Source organism: Thamnophis elegans, chromosome 3 (assembly GCF_009769535.1).
Source record: "Thamnophis elegans isolate rThaEle1 chromosome 3, rThaEle1.pri, whole genome shotgun sequence".
In the NCBI taxonomy this organism is placed as follows: Eukaryota; Metazoa; Chordata; class Lepidosauria; order Squamata; family Colubridae; genus Thamnophis; species Thamnophis elegans.
The window spans coordinates 128221643-128238890 of NC_045543.1; the positions used below are offsets into that span (position 1 = coordinate 128221643).

The window sequence follows — 17248 nt, forward strand, 5'->3', positions numbered from 1 at the left end:
ACACTTAGAAAAAAATGGCCACCAAATGGAACATATAATTTATACAATAAATTGTCGGTGGGTGTTGTGGCCCATCAGCAGCCAGTGGAGCTGGCAGCAGAGTCAGACAGTGAGGTGGTTGGGGAGGAACATGGGCCAGTCCTAGAGGCTGAGGAAGGCCCGGATAAGGGCTCTGCATCAGAGGCAGAGATGGGGCCAAGGCCGACTGGCAGTTCTCACATGTCTTCAGAGCTAGACAGCAGTGAGGCAAAGGAATAGCTGGAGCATGTTCCCAGTGTGCACATGCACAGAACTGCCAGAAGAAAAGAACAGCTCAGAAATCAGTGTCGACTTGGGAGTAAAGCCACAGGTTGATGGTGAATGGCCCCTCCCATAGGAAATAAAAGAGGAGTGAAAGGCAAGTGGGATTTTGCAGGAAACAATTCGTTGATTCGTTCATTCATTTGTTTTAGGAGTGTGAAGATCTGTCCGTGAATCTCAGAGACTCTGTGCCAAATGTTTCCTTGCACAACAACTGCATTTGGAAAATATTTACATGGCAGCTTTTTCAAGCTAGATAAGGACTGTGGTCATAAATTCACCTTTGAAACGCTGTTCACCAGGCCTTTGCTGAATGTGAATGAAAGGAATTCACATTCATTTAATAAAAGATGTTTTACTGGGACCAGGAATCTGCTTTGTGCTTTTTGGGGAAGCCTAGGTGAGAACAGTAGGGGCTAACCCTTTAGTATACCCTGTGTACATATAATTACTCTAAAATATTTTTTCCTTTATTTTTTTTTAAATGATATTTTGTTTTACATTAGAAGAAGATTTAGATTTGAGGATGAGTCCGGAGTTGAAACTGGTGGAGAGGCTGGGGAAGGATTCTCTATAGTTTGTATGGCAGATATCTTCGGCTCTTCCATTGCAATTTTTTTTTTTTTGCGTGAAATTATCTAAAAAAACTAAGGTTCCCTTCAGAAACGCAGAATAGGGAGAAAATGTCCAGGAATGTCATTTAGACCCCCTTTTTTAACACTATGATCTCCTGACTCCAAAATTGCTGAATTGCACTCTTGACGGCAAGGACAGAGTGGGTTTGTAGCTCCAATTCGTTTCCACAGGACTTGAGGGCAGAAAGACATTCTAGACCTTAAAGTCCTTTGTGTCTTTAAAATGCTTACAGGAAACATGGGAGCAAGGCTGGGGCAGGGATTGTTACTGAAGAATAGGTTTCCTATATTATCTCAAGGAAAGCAGCTTTCAAATAAAGACTACGGAAGTGGGGTACAATTATGGAGCGGAAAAGTCCCACACCATGAAGGCATCCGCTCTTTCCACACTGCCTCCCCCACTGCTCATCAATCATCCAGGCTCATTCTTTGATTAAAGCCAAGGCAAAATATCTCCAGGGAAATCTTGAAATGCAAAACCCCTTTCTCTTTCTTTTTTTCTTTTTCTTTCTTTCTCTTTCTTTCTTTCCCTTCCATTTCTCTTTCTTTCTTTCTTTCTTTCTTTCTTTCTCTTTCTTCCTTCCTTCCTTCCTTCCTTCCTTCCTTTCTTCTGTGAGGTTCACTGAAAAATTTTGCTCTCATTTGTTACAGCAGGGTTTCTTAACTTTCAGAACTTTAACATGTGTGGATTTCAACTCCCAGAATTCCCCAGACAGCATGCCAACCAGGGAATTCTGGGAGTTGATTAACAGATTAACAGAGTTGGAAGGGACCTTATAGGTCATCTAGTTCAACACCAACACCCCCGCTCAAGCAGGAGACCCTACACCATTGGCAGTCCAATCTCTTCTTGAAAGCCTCAAGAGATGAAGCTTCCACAACTTCTGGCCGGTTTTAGCCATTTTCTGGCTGTTTTTTGGCCATTTTCAGGTAGTTTTTGGGCCCTTTTACCAGCGCACCGGCACCCTCATAGACAGCTGGCTGGTGTGCCAGAAGCGAAAAGAGCAGCTAGCGACAGTGCATGTGCCCACCAAGTGCGCTCTGCGTGCCACCTCTGGCATGTGTGCCATAGGTTCGCCATCACGGCCCTATATAATTAAGTCTCCAAGAAGTGCAAAAGGGTCCTACTATTTACTCCTTTGGCAGTCATCATTTCAGACTCGGGCAGAAGGTCAGCCAGGATCTTCCAGGAAAGAGACGTTTCTGCATGTTCTAACTGTTTCGTGAGTAAAACTGCAAATAATAAAGGCATCAGTCATGCCTTGTAATACGAGATAATAGAATAATAGAATATGATAGAGAGATGATTCTGTTTATGCCTCCTTACTTGGGAGCAGTCTACTTAGGTCTCAGAAATTATTTTTTTAAAAAAATATTTATTTAAATGAAATTTAAATTCACGAGAATTTCAATAAATGTTATAAGAAAGTGAAAGGTCTGTTTGTGTTAAGGCATTTCTCCATATTCATTTTTGTTCCTTATTTCTACATTATAAAAACCTTGTCTGGTAATCTTGCATACATTGATTGTGATCTGGTTCAGTGAACGCCCAGCTACAGGTATAATGCGATCTTCTTGGGTTTTGGAAGGAATGTTTTAAGAATCTAGCCAACTGTCAGTTATGTTACAGCATGTTGAGTGAGCCCAATCAATCATGGTTTATTCAGTAAATCAGTGTTAATTAAACGATCATTTAGCATGTTGCATGAGATACTGGTGATATTGTATGGATAGAATTCATTTGATAAATGCTTTGTGTGCCTAGCATGCATCTTACAACAATTTGCTCAAAACCGAGATCCACTAAATTTAAATTGTGGGAGATTGCTCCAGGAAGCTAAACAGGCTTAACACTTTTAATGCTGACTTGATACTTAAAACTAGTGAGTCATATAGCCAGCCTTGAAACAGCCTCGTGAGAAATAGCAAGGGTAATAATCAGAATTACCTTAATCTGTTCTCTCACCATTCTCTTTCAAAGCGATGTAAGAAAATTTGCATTTGGGTTATCTTTGAAGTACAAAGGATCTCTGCTGAAATTCTCATGGATGGAGCATGATGCTCTTGCTTTACTCCAAGGGAGAGCAGCAAGAAATATGACTCTCCTATCTTACATCCTTCTTCTGTCTTTATGAAACTTCTGCAGCCATCAGCCTGGCTTCCAAAGCTATCATTAAATCTCAGAGAAGACATCATGAAGAGGTCCTGTTGGACCTCTTCCTGATTGGGAGACATCAGAAGAGAGATACCACAAAAAGGTCCATGAAGTTGATGTTCAGGACAGTGCAACCAAAGTTGTTCTCTTTTTTTTTACACATGCCCATGGGTGACACATATCTCAAAAAGGTAGGGGGTTCATTGTAAGCCTCCCTGCCATCTTGCCTTGCTTGATTCCCTCTCTCCCTGAAGAAATAGAGGCAGAACTCTTGGTAATGCTCCATCCAGTTTTTGGTCCCCATGATGTAAAAAAGATATTGATACCTTAGAAAGAGTACAGAGAAGAGCAACAAAGATGATTAGGGGACTGGAAGCTAAAACATATAAAGAACAATTGCTGGAATTGGGTATGTCTGATTTAATGAAAAGAAGGACTAGGGGTGACATGATAACAGTGTTCTGATATCTCAGGGCAGTGGTGAAATTCAATTTTTGTTACCACCAGTTCTGTGGGCGTGGCAGGGGAAGGACAGTGCAAAATCTCCACTCCCTCCCCACTCTGGGGCCAGCCAGAGATAGTATTTGCCTGTTCTCCAAACTACTCAAAATTTCCGCTACCGGTTCTCCAGAACCTATCAGAACCTGTTGAATTTCACCCCTGTCTCAGGGGCTGCCACAAAGAAGAGGGGGATCAGCTTATTCTCCAAAGTGCTTGAGCGCAGGAGAAGAAACTAACTAAGGAGAGAAACAACCTAGAAATGAGGAGAAATTTCCTGACAGGACAATTAATCAGTGGAATGACTTGTCTCCAGAAGTTGTAAATGCTCCAACCCTGGAAGTTTTCAAGAAGAAATTGGACAACCACTTCTCTGAAATGGTGTATAGGATTTCCTGCCCGAGCAGGAGGTTGGGCTAGAAGACTTACAAGGTCCCTTCCAACTCGGTTTTCTGTAACACCCCCACCCCCAAACTCTAAAAGAAATCCGAATCACCATTCTCGAGCGCCCCTCCCGCTTAGGCGAGGGGATCAGAGGAATCCTCTCTTTTGGAGGATAAAAAAAACTTTGGAGATCTCGGAGAAGAGCCTTGAGGTTCACGTTGGGTAGAGGTGGAGCTTCCCCACTTGGAGAGTTTTGACAGGTCCCTGTCCGCTGCGCTTTTAGCCGCATCCAGACCAGGGATCAGCCAGAGGAAGAGGTCAGGAGGGATGCCCGGGCGGGAGACGAAGAAGTCTCGGGAAGCCACTTCGGAGCAGGTAAGGTACTCCCGGTAGGGTAAATCTGCGAGATAGCCTGAGTGGGCAGGGGGTTGGACTAGATGAACCTACAAGGTCCCTTCCAACTCTTGTTAAACCAACAGGGCCAAAAGGGCAGGGCGGGCTGCCTCCGGACGCCCCAAGCCTTTCCACCGAGCAGCGTCTCGGTGGTCTGTCGGCTCGCGGCTCCTCCTCCCCGGGGCTGTAGTCAGAAGTCAATCCCTTTCCATAGGCTGCCGCCGCCGCCGCCGCTGCTCTCCTTGACTGCGCCTTTTGCTCGCCAGCCGCCAGGCCTCGCTCTCTCTCGCGGAGCTCCCCTCTGGAAGACGATCCGGCAGCCCGTGGGGGGGCCTCTCGGGGTGGCCACTTTCTCGGAGGCCGCCTGCGACTTAACTGGCTTTTAGGAACAGGATTCCCGATCCCCGCACGCTCCCCCCCTCCCTCCCCTTCTTCCCAGGCTTCCTGTTGGGGCTACGTAATCCCGCCACCCGCAGCAAAGCCGAGGCCCGGCCCGCCTGGCATTTGCGTTGCTGTTATGGACAAGCACGGCGGGAGGATAAAGGAGAAGCGGCGTTGTAAGGTGAGGGGGCGGGGAAGGGAGGTCTGGGGTTAAGAAGGGGCCGAGGGGCCGGGAGGGTTTAAAGGGGACCGAGATTTGGGGTGGAAAAGTCTGGGAATTGGTTGGTTTTTATCGTCGTTGTTGGGGTGGTTTTTTTTGCGCGTGGGTTAAAAAAACCCCTTCCAGTGCACCGGTTCCTCCTCGAAGTAAAACCCTACATAGGATTTGGAGCTGGTGTGGAAGGAGTGCTTGGCTCTAAACTTGGCTTCAAAATATACCCCGTTGGAAACCTTCCTGCGATCTGGGCACCGCTTCCAAGGGGAATTTGCTGGGGTTCCATTGATTCGTTTGGATCCCATTTGCTGGGAAAAGCTTTTGGGAGAAAAGGGTCCTTCGCTGGCGTGTCGGGAGCCCCGAGGTCAAACTTTTCCTTCGTTCCGAGAGAGAGAGAGAGAGAGAAAGAGAGAGAGATTTCTCTCGCCACCCTGGACCTCATAGCGGCCTCCTCTCCCACCCACCCCCATCTGTGCCTGTTTCCTTAGAAGAGAAAGTCACTCCCACGCGATCCCGAATATTGTCCCCGCTGTCCCGGCCAGCTCAGGCGCGATTCCCCGTTTTTCCCCTAAAGGTCACGCCGTCTGGGACATCTTTAAGGCTCGGGAAGGGTTTACGGTCGGCGCAGTTCCCTCCAGGTTCCTTGTTTTTTAAAACAGCGTTTCCGATGGTTTCTGTGCTCCGGTGGATTCCATAAACGCGCTCGGTCCCCCTGGGAATGGAAATCCGAGCGGAAAAGTGAAAAGTTGGGGGAAGAAGGGAGCGAGGGTTGCGAATGAAAGCGGCTGGTTTCGATACCGATTTTTTTTTTTGCTTGCTTTCGAGATAACCGCGGCGTTGAATGCGGAGAGGAATTGCTTCTTTCTAGGCTGCGTGGTTTATGTAGGTTGAAGGGAGGGAGTGTGTGTGTGTGTGTGTGTGTGTGTGTGTGTGTCTACATCTACCTCTACCTGCCTGCCTGCCTACCTGCCTGCCTGCCTACCTACCTACCTTACCTACCTATCTACTTACTTACCTACCTACCTACCTACCTACCTACCTACCTACCTACCTACCTACCTACCTACCTATCTATCTATCTATCTATCTATCTATCTACCTACCTATCTATCTATCTATCTATCTATCGTGACCTTGGGCATCCGGGAACTCTATCTTTTGGGGGGTCGTGGGCTGAGCATGGGGCTGTGTGACACTACAAAGTGGGAGGAAGGGAAGAGTGACTCAGATGGTTCGTTTGTCCTTTCACTTGGGCTCCCCTCCTCCTCCTCCCCCCCCCATTTTGAGGACTGATATTGGCAGGGCTTGCAGAGAAAGTTATTTGTCTGTGCTCACTGACTGTAGCAAAAGCAAAAGCTGGAGTACTGGATTCCGAGATAGTTTTAAAAGTGTTCTCTCTCTCTTTCTCTGTCTCAAAAAAACCTATATTTAGTTATTTTTAAAGGATGGGGAAAATTCTGGCGGATCACAGCATCAAAACAAATCCTTACTTTGCATACACCTTGCTGGTGTGTACAAATATAAATAAAGACTTATAGGACTAGTCTGTAGCAATCAAAATGCCTAGAATCATACTTTGAGCTATGCCTTTTCTGATAATTTATTGAATGAATGAATGAATGAATGAATGAATAAATAAATAAATAAATAAATAAATAAAATAAAACGTTCTTAAAGATCCATCTCATCCTGGGCACCCTTTTTCTTGAACTATTGACATCTGGCAGACGGGACAGGACAGGACAATAAAACAAGGACAAATAGGCTGAAAAACAGCTTCTATCCCAGAGCAGTAAGTATGTTGAATTCTACTGTATAGTTCAATATTAATGCAGTATCAGGGGTTTTGAATTCAATTGTGTAGAATGTGAAGGATGCATATTTTTGTTTTATTTTTTAATAGTTGTCTTATATAAGATGTACACTAAAGACGGCATTTAATTTTGTTATACGAGGCACAGTGACAGTAAAATAAACTTAAATTTAAATTACAACTAGCTAAATTCATACATTTGGGATTGTACTCACAGAAGAAAACAGCTAGGTTCATATAAGAGGCTAAGCCTAAGGCACAATAAATAGGCCACCATTATTATTACATAGTAGAGGGCAGAATTTAAATTGACAGTACACTCTTTGTTCCTGCTTTTTTAAAAAAAAAATCCAGGCTTAATGAAAATAGCCACTGTCTGAAATTGGCTTCAAGATAAACGAATGGTTAACTTTTAGAATGGCCCTCTGATCAATAATTCATTAAGCTGCAATTAAGTGTAGAAGGCTCTTTGACATACATAAACAACTAACCAGGGTGTCTTCTCATTTTCTTGATTTGCAACGTAATTCGGATTATTAAAATCTATAAGCAGAGCTGCAAAGGAACACCATCTTGGTGTTCGACAAATCAACAAATTTAAGAGCCCAACAGCAACTCCAATGAGAAGGAGAATGTGAAACAGCTGGCAGTAATTTTTAAAAGCTTGCACTGAAGTTGCACCATTCAGTGTCTGCTTGGAAGCAGGTGGGGAAAAAAGGAGCTGGTTACAACTGCTCAGAGAAGGAAGCCGGTTTCAAAGTCTCCCTTGTTCCTAAAGAACAGAAGACCTCTCAGAGCCTGAATTGAAAGGGGAACTTGGAAAGATGACCCATATTTACAGGAACATTTAGATAGAAAAGGTAATTCTCATGAAACTTTGATTCCAGACCTGCTAAAACAGGAGCAGTCAATCCTCTGTCCTGTAACACATATGGATACCTTCCTTGATATTTGTTACTGGTAGGTTGTTTGCTCCACTTGACTCTCAGGGTGCTTAAATTTTTTTAAATTAAAAATGAGAAGTTGGGTAATTAAATCATTGATTAATTTCTAGCCATGCTCCTGGTCCCTGTTGGTATACTTAGAAAATAGTTTTTTTTGGGGGGGTGGGGATACTAAAATAACTAGTAGCATTTATTGGAAGCTCCTTAAAGTAGCTGCAGCTTTTGGGTGGGTGGGGGGGCATGTGTGACTTTGTGGCACCAATCCTGGGAAAACCTGGATTAAGGGAAAGGTATTCCTGACAACATATATGTCCATATGCATTGTAAAACATGTTTTTTTTAATATATATTTTGAATCATATCTTTTTACTTGATCCTAATTGATCTTTGTAACTTGGGGCACTAAGGAACATCCTAGAAGGCTAAAGATGGAATATTTTGTGGCTGGCCATGCTTAGCCAACCATTTTGTGAGAATGCCTGCAGCATTCAGAAATTTCTTGTGGATTGAACATCTTGGCTTTGCTTAGGAAAATGAGGATTGGAAATGCACTGCCACCTTTTAAAGCTGCATGAAACCTTGAATATATATTTTTTCTAAATTGTCAAAGAAAAACATTTCCTAATTTTTAAAGAAATCCAACTTTGTTCTCAGAAAATTAAGCAATTGCCTAGAATTGATTGGATTGATACTGCATTCTATTCTCCCAAATTAATATTTGAAATTAAATGCCTCATAGCCACGCTATAGAGGTAGAAAGCGTACATTCTATTTATGTAGTCCTTCTATAATCATCTGAAGACATTTTATTAAAATATTGATGATTTTATAATACTTTCTTTTTTGCTTGCTAGAGAGATTTGGGGTTCTGATTCTTTAACGAGCTTGTTTAAATCAGATTTCCATATGCAGAGCAGTGGATTATATCACATAAGATTATTGGTAAATCCTATCTGAATCCTATTCAATATGATTCATTTCAATATTTTGGAATATATTAAGATAATAGTTACATTTTTCTTTTTCTTTTTTCTGAAATTCAAATTAAAAATATGCCACCTTGGGAAGATTTTTTCCCCAAAACACTATTGATTCCCCCCCCTTTTTTTCCCTTGAGAATGATGCTTTCTATAACTTCATTGGTATACTTTTATCTGTCTATCGTCTCACTTTTGTCTCCGAATGCAAGATTGAAAATATCAAAACTGCAAACACCATCGTAACTCTCAGCAAAGACTAATGCCATAGAGATGTTAATACAATTTGTAAGAATTACCTTAAATTACCTCAAGGTTAAACTTGACCCTTTATAATGTCATGGGCTGGCCATATAATCTTCTTGACAGCACTATGTGGAAACGGTTAACACTTTCCTTTTTAAAGCATATTGGTACCAATCTTCTAGCAATTGTAAAATATAGCAGAAAAGTGGCATGGATTCAGATCTAAAACATTATGAGGCACTGGTGAGGGATGGACAAAGCGGAAAATTAAAGAGCATCTAGAAATGAAAATCAAAGCTGGAAAAAATCTATTCCTCATGTTGCACGCTTTCCTTTAATCGTGCCTGGTGTCCCCATTACCCTAAGGTTCCAATAATATTGGCTGATGTTCCTTATTGATTTTTCAAGAGAAAAATCTCTGTTTGGACCCTTTGTTTAAACAGTCTGGGACTTTTAAACATACATTTCCTCAGCTTTGTTTTGATTCTTAATTTTACAGGAAATTCTGTGTTCTCTTGCACGTCTGCTTGCAGATTTGCTAAGATATCCATATGTCCCTTAGCAGTTCCACCATATGTAGCAAACTATTTTGAACCAAGCCAATCATCTATTTAGTTCAGTATTTTTCACATTAACTGGTAGAGTCTCAAGCAGACGATTAAAACTGAGAGCGTTTGGAAAGCATGCGCCACTGCTTAGTCATCCTTTAGGTATAAATCTTAAGAATACTTATTTGGTGAATTACACAGCATCGATCATATAACACTACTTTTATATGCCTGGTAATTTATAAAAGCATACAGTGTAGACCAAAACGCCAATTCTTAAAAAAAAAACCAGCTCTTGTTTTTGCTTTTAAATCATTTTCCCATTTAGTCTATTGATTTCTATAATGTAGATCATGCTGGCATTTTAAATATTCTCTTGCATTCTGTAGAATTAGAATGTACTGGATAGATTGACACTGAAAATTAAACAGAAAGAGGTTGTAGAATATTATCAAACATGGCATTTATTTTACCAATGGTTGGAAAAAAGGGGTGGAGATTAAGAATGCAATCTGTATTGTTAAGAAAATTAAATACCCAGAAAATATGATGTTTATTAAGCACTAATAAATGTATTTAACAGAAAATCAATTTAAAAAAATTGGAATGTACTTGAAGGTTAATAAGCTGGGCAGCTTCATTCCTTCTCATGGCCTCTATTGACACCATTGTTAGGTTGTTGCTAAGAATTCTTTTTGTACAAAACTACTTTGTGTCCTTTTTGCTGAGAAATACACAACAAAATATTTTTTATAATGAATTCCACATTCTCTTTCTCTCCAGTGACCTTTCCGTGAACCTTTTAACTCTCTTACTAATTTGTACAGTGCAAAGAATACTTTTAGTGCTAAGGAGATAAAGTGTATTGAACTTACAATTTGTACCGACTGCAGAATGGCCTGGGGTTTTGGGGAGGGGGAGGGGTGTCATTTGTTTTTCCCACTAATAAGCCTAACCTTAGTGATTTGCTCCAACTGGATTTTAAATTAAATAAGGTTTCCTGTTGCATCTATCCTGGTGTTCTTTGGAATGTGTTGGATTTCATCTGGGAATAAATAGCCAGCACATCTGGAGTGTGCTAGCGTAGTTTGGGAAATGCTGAATTTGGTTCTCTGCCCAAGGAAACTTAATCCACGGTAAAATGGGCAGCCTTGACAGCTCTGTGATTCAGACACTCTTTTCAGTTAATATTAACATTTGTTCTTTCCAGCAAAGACAAAACAATGGGATTTAAACAGAAACTGTAACAATGACTTGGTCAAAGAATTCCATTCAGCAATGGACAACCACAGCTTAGGCTGTCTTGGCCCTAATATGGGAACCGTTTTCAAAGACTTTCAGAAGTCTCGTGAGAGTTTGGGGGTGGGAAAGAACTGGAGGTGGGAAAGAAGGGGTTCAAATCTGAAAAGAGAGATAGCGTATTTTTCAGAGTATAAGATGCACCTTTTTCCCTCAAAAAAGAGGCTGAAAATCTGGCTGTGTCTTATACAGTGAATATAGCATTTTTGCCTCCCGAACCCCCGTCCCCTTCACCAAAATGGCCTTGCATAGCTTGTAGGAAACTTTCAGAGGGGGCTGGGGAGGGCAGAAATGAGCAAACAATGAGCCACTTTTCCCCTCAATTTTGCCCCCCCCCCAGCCCCCAGGAGCACTCTATAAGCTTCCTAAAGGTTATTCATGCCCTTTTTTTTGGCAAAAAGGCCCCGTTTCACAAAAAATAGGCCATTTTTTGCTCATTTGGGGGGCCCCCTACCTTATCAGGAGCACTCTATAAGCCTCCTAAGGGCTATTCATGCCCTTTTTTTGAAGAAAAAAAAACGGGCCCGTTTTTGCAAACACAACGGGCCATTTTTGGGAGGCTTGCAGAGTGCCAAACCCTTTTTTTAAATTTGCCTCTTCAAAACCTTGGTGTGTCTTATACTCCGGTGCATCTTATATGCTGAAAAATATGGTAAATGTTCCACCCAATTGCAACTGGGCACAGTCTTGTCTTCCTTCAGTCCTGCCTATCATCCTGTTAATGGTAGGTGGAATGACCTTAGGAGCAGAAGTGGTTTTCAGCCGGTTCAGACTGGTTCGTGGCACGACAAAACCACGCTATGCAAAATAGCGGAGATTAAATCGCGTTGCTAAAGTCGCGACGTCATCACCGTGCGTCATCACTGCGGGGACAACAGCGCGGCGACAGAAGGGCGTTCTTTGCCTCCAAAGGTAGCCCTCCTCCTCCAGCGGCAGCGGACACGGGGCAAAGCGGGCTGCCCAGCAGCAGCAGCAGCCTGCGGGAAGGGTCCAGCACAGCCACGGGGGGCAGCAGGAAGCCCGCGGGGGGCCCGAGCAGGGCTGCCGACGCTGGCGGCGGAGGAGGACGCAGCAGCGGTGGCGGCTGAGGCTCTCCCGGGCCGGTGAAGCGGGCTTGCCGGGCAGAGGCAGGCCGCCCTCTTCTTCCTCAACAACATCTCCTTGGATGGGCGGCCGCCGCCACCGGGCAAGCCCGCTTCGCCGGCCCCCGGAGAGCCTCAGCCGCCGCCGCCACCCGCCCTGCCTCTTCCTCCGGGGGAGGCGCCGGCGGCGGAGGCCGCCCGTCCAAGGAGATGTTGTTGAGGAAGAAGAGGGCAGCCTGCCTCCGCTGGGCAAGCCCACTTCGCCGGTCCGGGAGAGCCTCAGCCGCCGCCGCTGCCGCGTCCTCCTCCGCTTCCTGCTTCCCCCCGCGGCTGAGCTGGACCCTTCCCGCGGGCTGCTGCTGCTGGGCAGCCCGCTTTGCCCCGTGCCCGCTGCCGCTGTCAGCTGGAGGAGGAGGGCTACCTTTGGAGGCAAAAAACGAAGCATGTAGAACGCCCTTCTGTCACCGCGCTGTTGTTGCGGCGGTAGGGTCGTTTTTTTCTTAGCGCTTCGGACACCGTGGATTTGCCTCCGCACTTATGTCGGCGCGGATAAGGGCATCGCGGTTTTGTGGTGGAACCGACCGGTTCACCCGAACTGGTAGTGGAAATCATGGGTGGGCTGGCCCACCCACCCTGGCTCTATGCCGTCCTATTTAGGCATGTTTCATGCCTTGCTCATGCGTGCAAGTGCGTGCGCTCCCATTTGTGAACCAGTAGGGAAAGTAAGTGAATACCAGCCCTGCTCAGGAGATAGGAAGGAGGGTAACCAGCATGTAAAAATATCTTCATTCACAGAAGCACAAGGGTACCACAAGGGAAGCATTTAAGAAACGGGGCCTCCTCAGTTTCTGGAGAATAAAAGAAGAGGGGAGAAATAAATACAGGTAGTCCTCAACTTACAACAGTTCATTTAGTGACTGTTCAAAGTTACGACGGCACTGAAAAAAGTGTGTTATGGCTGTATTTCACACTTACAACCTTTGCAGCATCCCCAAAGTCAGTGATCAAAATTCAGACCCTTGGCAACTGACTCCTATTTATGACGGTTGCAGTGTCCCGGGGTCATGCGATCCCCTATTGCAACCTTCTCACGAGCAAGGTCAATGGGGAAGCCCGATTCACTTAACAGCCATGCCATATTTCACTTAACAACAATGGCAAGAAAAGTTGTAATATGGGGGGAAATGATGTCTCGCTTAGCAACAGAAATGTTGGACTTAGTTGTGGTCATAAGTCAAGGACCACCTGCACTTGGTCTTGCAAGATTCTGTTAATGTAATCTTAATAATAGTAGGGATCTTGGAGATCTTCTAGCCCAACCCCCTGCTCAAGCAGGGCACCCCTGTACCATTGCTTTACTTCTATGTTATGCATCACAACTTGTTTCCAAGGTTCTTATCTATCCCAGCGTGACTATGTGGCTTCACAAAGCACTTCTTGAATGAAAGTTCTGTTTACAGGCTACCATCTATCCCCCCCCCCCCCAACGCATATAAATTTGGTTAGAGCTTCTTGTTTGAACTCTGCTGAAGAGCTAACATATCCCTTGGAAAAATGGTCCTCAATAAAAGTCACAAAAGAATTGCCCATCTGCATTTTATGTGGGGCCCAGCCATTGCATAAAAAGAAAAAGAAAAGAAGCTATAAATATATATTTACATAGAAACCCTCTGATATTATTAAAGGTTATTTCGTATGCATGCCTTTAAATCAATGTTGACTTCTAGTTGACTGCCTGGATTAAAGTCTCTTCAGTTTCCTTGCCAATATTTCAGAATCCTTCCTAAAATTGGGAAAAAAATGGGATTGGCCTAAGGTTTCTTTGTGCCCAAGATAGGATTAGAACATGGTCTCCCATTTAATAGCCTAGTTTCTTAACTACTGTATATCACAGTAACTCTCAAAGGTGAAATACCTATCTAAAAAAAGTTCACTATGTACTTAAACTGCTGGAGCACTTGATTTTTGTAGTGGCTTAATGTGATTATTCTTACTCTATTGTGTTTGCATTACTCTAATGCAGTGGTTCCCAAACTTGGCAACTTTAAGACTTGTGGACTTCAACTCACAGCAGAGCTGGCTGGAGAATTCTGGGAGTTGAAGTCCACAAGTCTTAAAGTTGCCAAGTTTGGGAACCACTGCTCTAATGTGTTTCCCTCTTTATTTGTTTTATACATATACCATAAATAAAACATGGGTTTAAATTGCACAAGGGGGTACAATAACTATGAATGGCTAGGGTTTTGTTTCAGAGTACTCTGTCAACCCACCCAAGTTTTGAATTGATTGCTTTGAAGATTGGCTTAAGGATCAAAGTCTTTAGCAGCATTGTTGGTCTTGCTTGGGATTTTGGGACAGAAGCAACTTATCATTGCAAGATGGAAGAATTGAGAAGAGACCATGTTGAGAATAAGCACGGGCACCAGGGGTGAAATCCAGCAGGTCCTGACAGGTTCTGGAGAACCGGTAGCATACATTTTGAGTAGTTCAGAAAACCAGTAGCGTAAATTTTGAGTAGTTTGGAGAACCGATAGCAGAAATTTTGAGTAGTTTGGAGAACCAGCAAATACCGCCTCTGGCTGGCCCCAGAGTGGGATGGGAGTGGAGATTTTGCAGTATCCTTCCCCTGCCATGCCCACCAAGCCATGGCCACCTAGCCACACCACGCCCATCAAGCCACGCCCACAGAACCAGTTGTAAAAAAGGTTTGACTTTTACCACTGATGGACACACATGCTTAAGTTATGTTTAGAAACTGGTAGAGTAGAACTCTACATTTTACGTCTTGGTAATAGCCAGTGGTGAATTTCCTTTTCTTAGTGCTGGAGGTAGTGAAAAAGACCAATATACTGGATCAAAAATGAATCTGGTTTAAATAACATGCTAAGCCATCATTTTCTTAACCCATCATTTTGAAATAAACTGCAAGGGATTGGGCTAAGCTAGGCCAAACCAACCATATATTAGTGCTCATGGGAACCAAACTGCTGGGGTTAGAAAACCATGGTTTTGAAGTTGTTTGCTCTATCTATCCATTTTGTGGTTGTTTGCTCTATCTCTCTCTTGGCTACTGTCTAGTGGTTTTCTGTATTTGTTTTTCAGACCAGATTTGGTAACCTTACTTTTAGTGCAATCACATCCTACAAATTGCAGTATAAAGCAAAGTTTCTCAACCTTACCTTTAAGATGTGGCTGCATGATAGTTGGAGAATTTTGGGAAATGAAGTCTACTCTTCTTACAGTTGCTAAGGTTAAGAAACTGTACATTCAGGAGAAATGGTTTCCAAACTAATTGATATTAGACTTGCAGCCTCTTCTAATTCTCTACTTTCTCAAAGTTCTTTAACTCTCAAAGTTTGCCTCTTATTGGGGTTGCTATTACTGCAAAGTACAATTTATTTTACTACAAGCACTCTGCTACTTCTCCTTAACATGGAGCTACAGCTCTATTGTGTAACATATTTTTTCCCCCTAGCAGACAGAAAGTTGGCTGCTGTTGATAGTTGGATTATAAATAACTTAGGTGGGGGGAGGAGAGGAGAAAACACTGATATCCAAATTAAGATATAATAGGGCGTTGACAACTATGGAACAAGCAGGCCTGTTTTCTAACCATATGTGATTTATTTTAAACATTTTTTCCACAAAAGCCACTTATACTGTATCTTGCCTGTCTTTTTGTTTATGGGAATAACTCTAGTGAAGGACAATTTTGCCAGCCTATGGGGATTGTGGGTAAAACATCAGTTGTAGGATAGGGGGAACATGATAATGAGCACTTTTGTCTTGAGGAGCCTGGGAATTTTTCCTTTCAAAGCCAGTGCTATGGTATTTGGGGAGTATTTTGTAGAGCAGCAGCATAATAATGCAGTGGTGTGAATACAGAATGCCATGCTTTCCCTTGGAAGGGTGCTTTACCTTTTTCTTTTGCCAAGTTTGCAACAATGACTAAAGTCAGTGGGAGGCAGCAAGTAGGTGATTATTCATCTCATTTAAAAATAGCTCAGCTTATTAATAGGGCCTCCATTTTAATAGAAGTAGCACTTTGGTATTAATAAATTCCTCCTATCACTTTAAACACCAAGTATTAGATTTTCAATAAGGTACACATGCAATTGTTTATTAATGTACTGAATGTACATTACTAAAGATGACTATCTACAGATAGATCCAGATTTGGAGTCCTTTCATATGCTTATTTGATAAGTTATTCTGGGCTGAATGGCACTTACCACTAGGTAAGGATCCTGGCAAGTTTAACTTCCAAAATCTAATATAGCATCTCCAGCCATAGATTTTAGCAGGATGGAAGTAGAGCAGTTTTGGCCCCAAGGCAAACATTTAGAAGAGGTCACCAAGTCCAACATTAGTCATCATTTAAACAACTTAAGTGTGAGAGAGCAGGCCTGTTGTAGAGTCTGGAGCACATGTGTTATTCTTAGGGATGAGTGGCACCTGCAGGGGGGCTTGGTTTGTTTTTTGGGGGAGGGGGCAGAGAGAGATGGCAGGTTGCTACTGGATCTTGGCTGCAGGAATCTGAACTATCATTAGATGTAGCAGAGTTAGAATTTTCTTCACATCTTTGTTGGCATCAGAATGCACTGCTGATTAGAAAGGGTTGACTATGGAAAGAAGGAAAGGAGATTTTGGTGTAATACAGTTATTGATGTACTTGTAACTTCTGTTAAGATCAGAAACTGCCGTTTTTATCCCTTCTTTATCCCATCCCATCCTTCTGCATTTCTTTCTTGGCATTTTTCCTGTTCCTATTATTTTCTTTACTTTGCTTTTGATTTTAAAAAGGGAAGTGTCCCCCCCCCCAAAAGTTCCTTTAATAAATGTTTTAGACAAAAATGCACTTCTGTTTATATGCTCACTCACAGCCCAGTTCTTCCAGCTGCCTAGACAAAGATTTAGATTCCTCTCCAAGTGCACACTGGCCCAACAACCAATTTTGTTTTAATGACGGAAGGCCCAGCTGGGCCTCTGCAAACCCCAGAGTAGCCACCACTCCTTGGTTACATTTCTGACACTGGATTTGGAATATATGCATGCATACATCTAATACACACACACACACACACTCGTGTTTAATTTGTGTTTTTTATATTCATTGGTTGATTTTATACTATGATTCTTTGGCTATCCATTTTAATAGACTAAATCTTAGACATTTTGGAGTTTCTCTCTCACCCCCTAAAATAAGAGACTATGTTTTCTAAAAGTTTAGATTAGATAATTGAGTTTTGCAAAGTTTGTTCACTTACACCATCACAAGTGGCAATTTATACTTTTTATTGGGCTTATTTGCTTTTTTGTTAGCTTTTTAAAATAACACTAAACTGGATATATTTGTGGAAGATTTGACTGTGAACTACT

At 42.8% G+C, this 17248-nt stretch overlaps 1 protein-coding gene across 3 annotated transcripts in view; it reads left to right on the forward strand.

Annotated features, from left to right (window-relative positions):
• The first annotated feature begins 4022 nt into the window (after positions 1–4022).
• LIFR (LIF receptor subunit alpha) overlaps positions 4023–17248 on the forward strand; it is a 120553-nt gene continuing 107327 nt past the window's right edge. The window contains exon 1 of one of the 3 annotated variants that reach the window (XM_032213074.1): positions 4023–4347. The gene's annotated coding sequence lies outside the window, so the exon portion shown is untranslated. Of the gene's footprint in view, positions 4348–4553; positions 4928–7301; positions 7634–17248 lie in introns of those variants that run through there. The other 2 variants (XM_032213073.1, XM_032213075.1) reach the window with 2 other exon arrangements.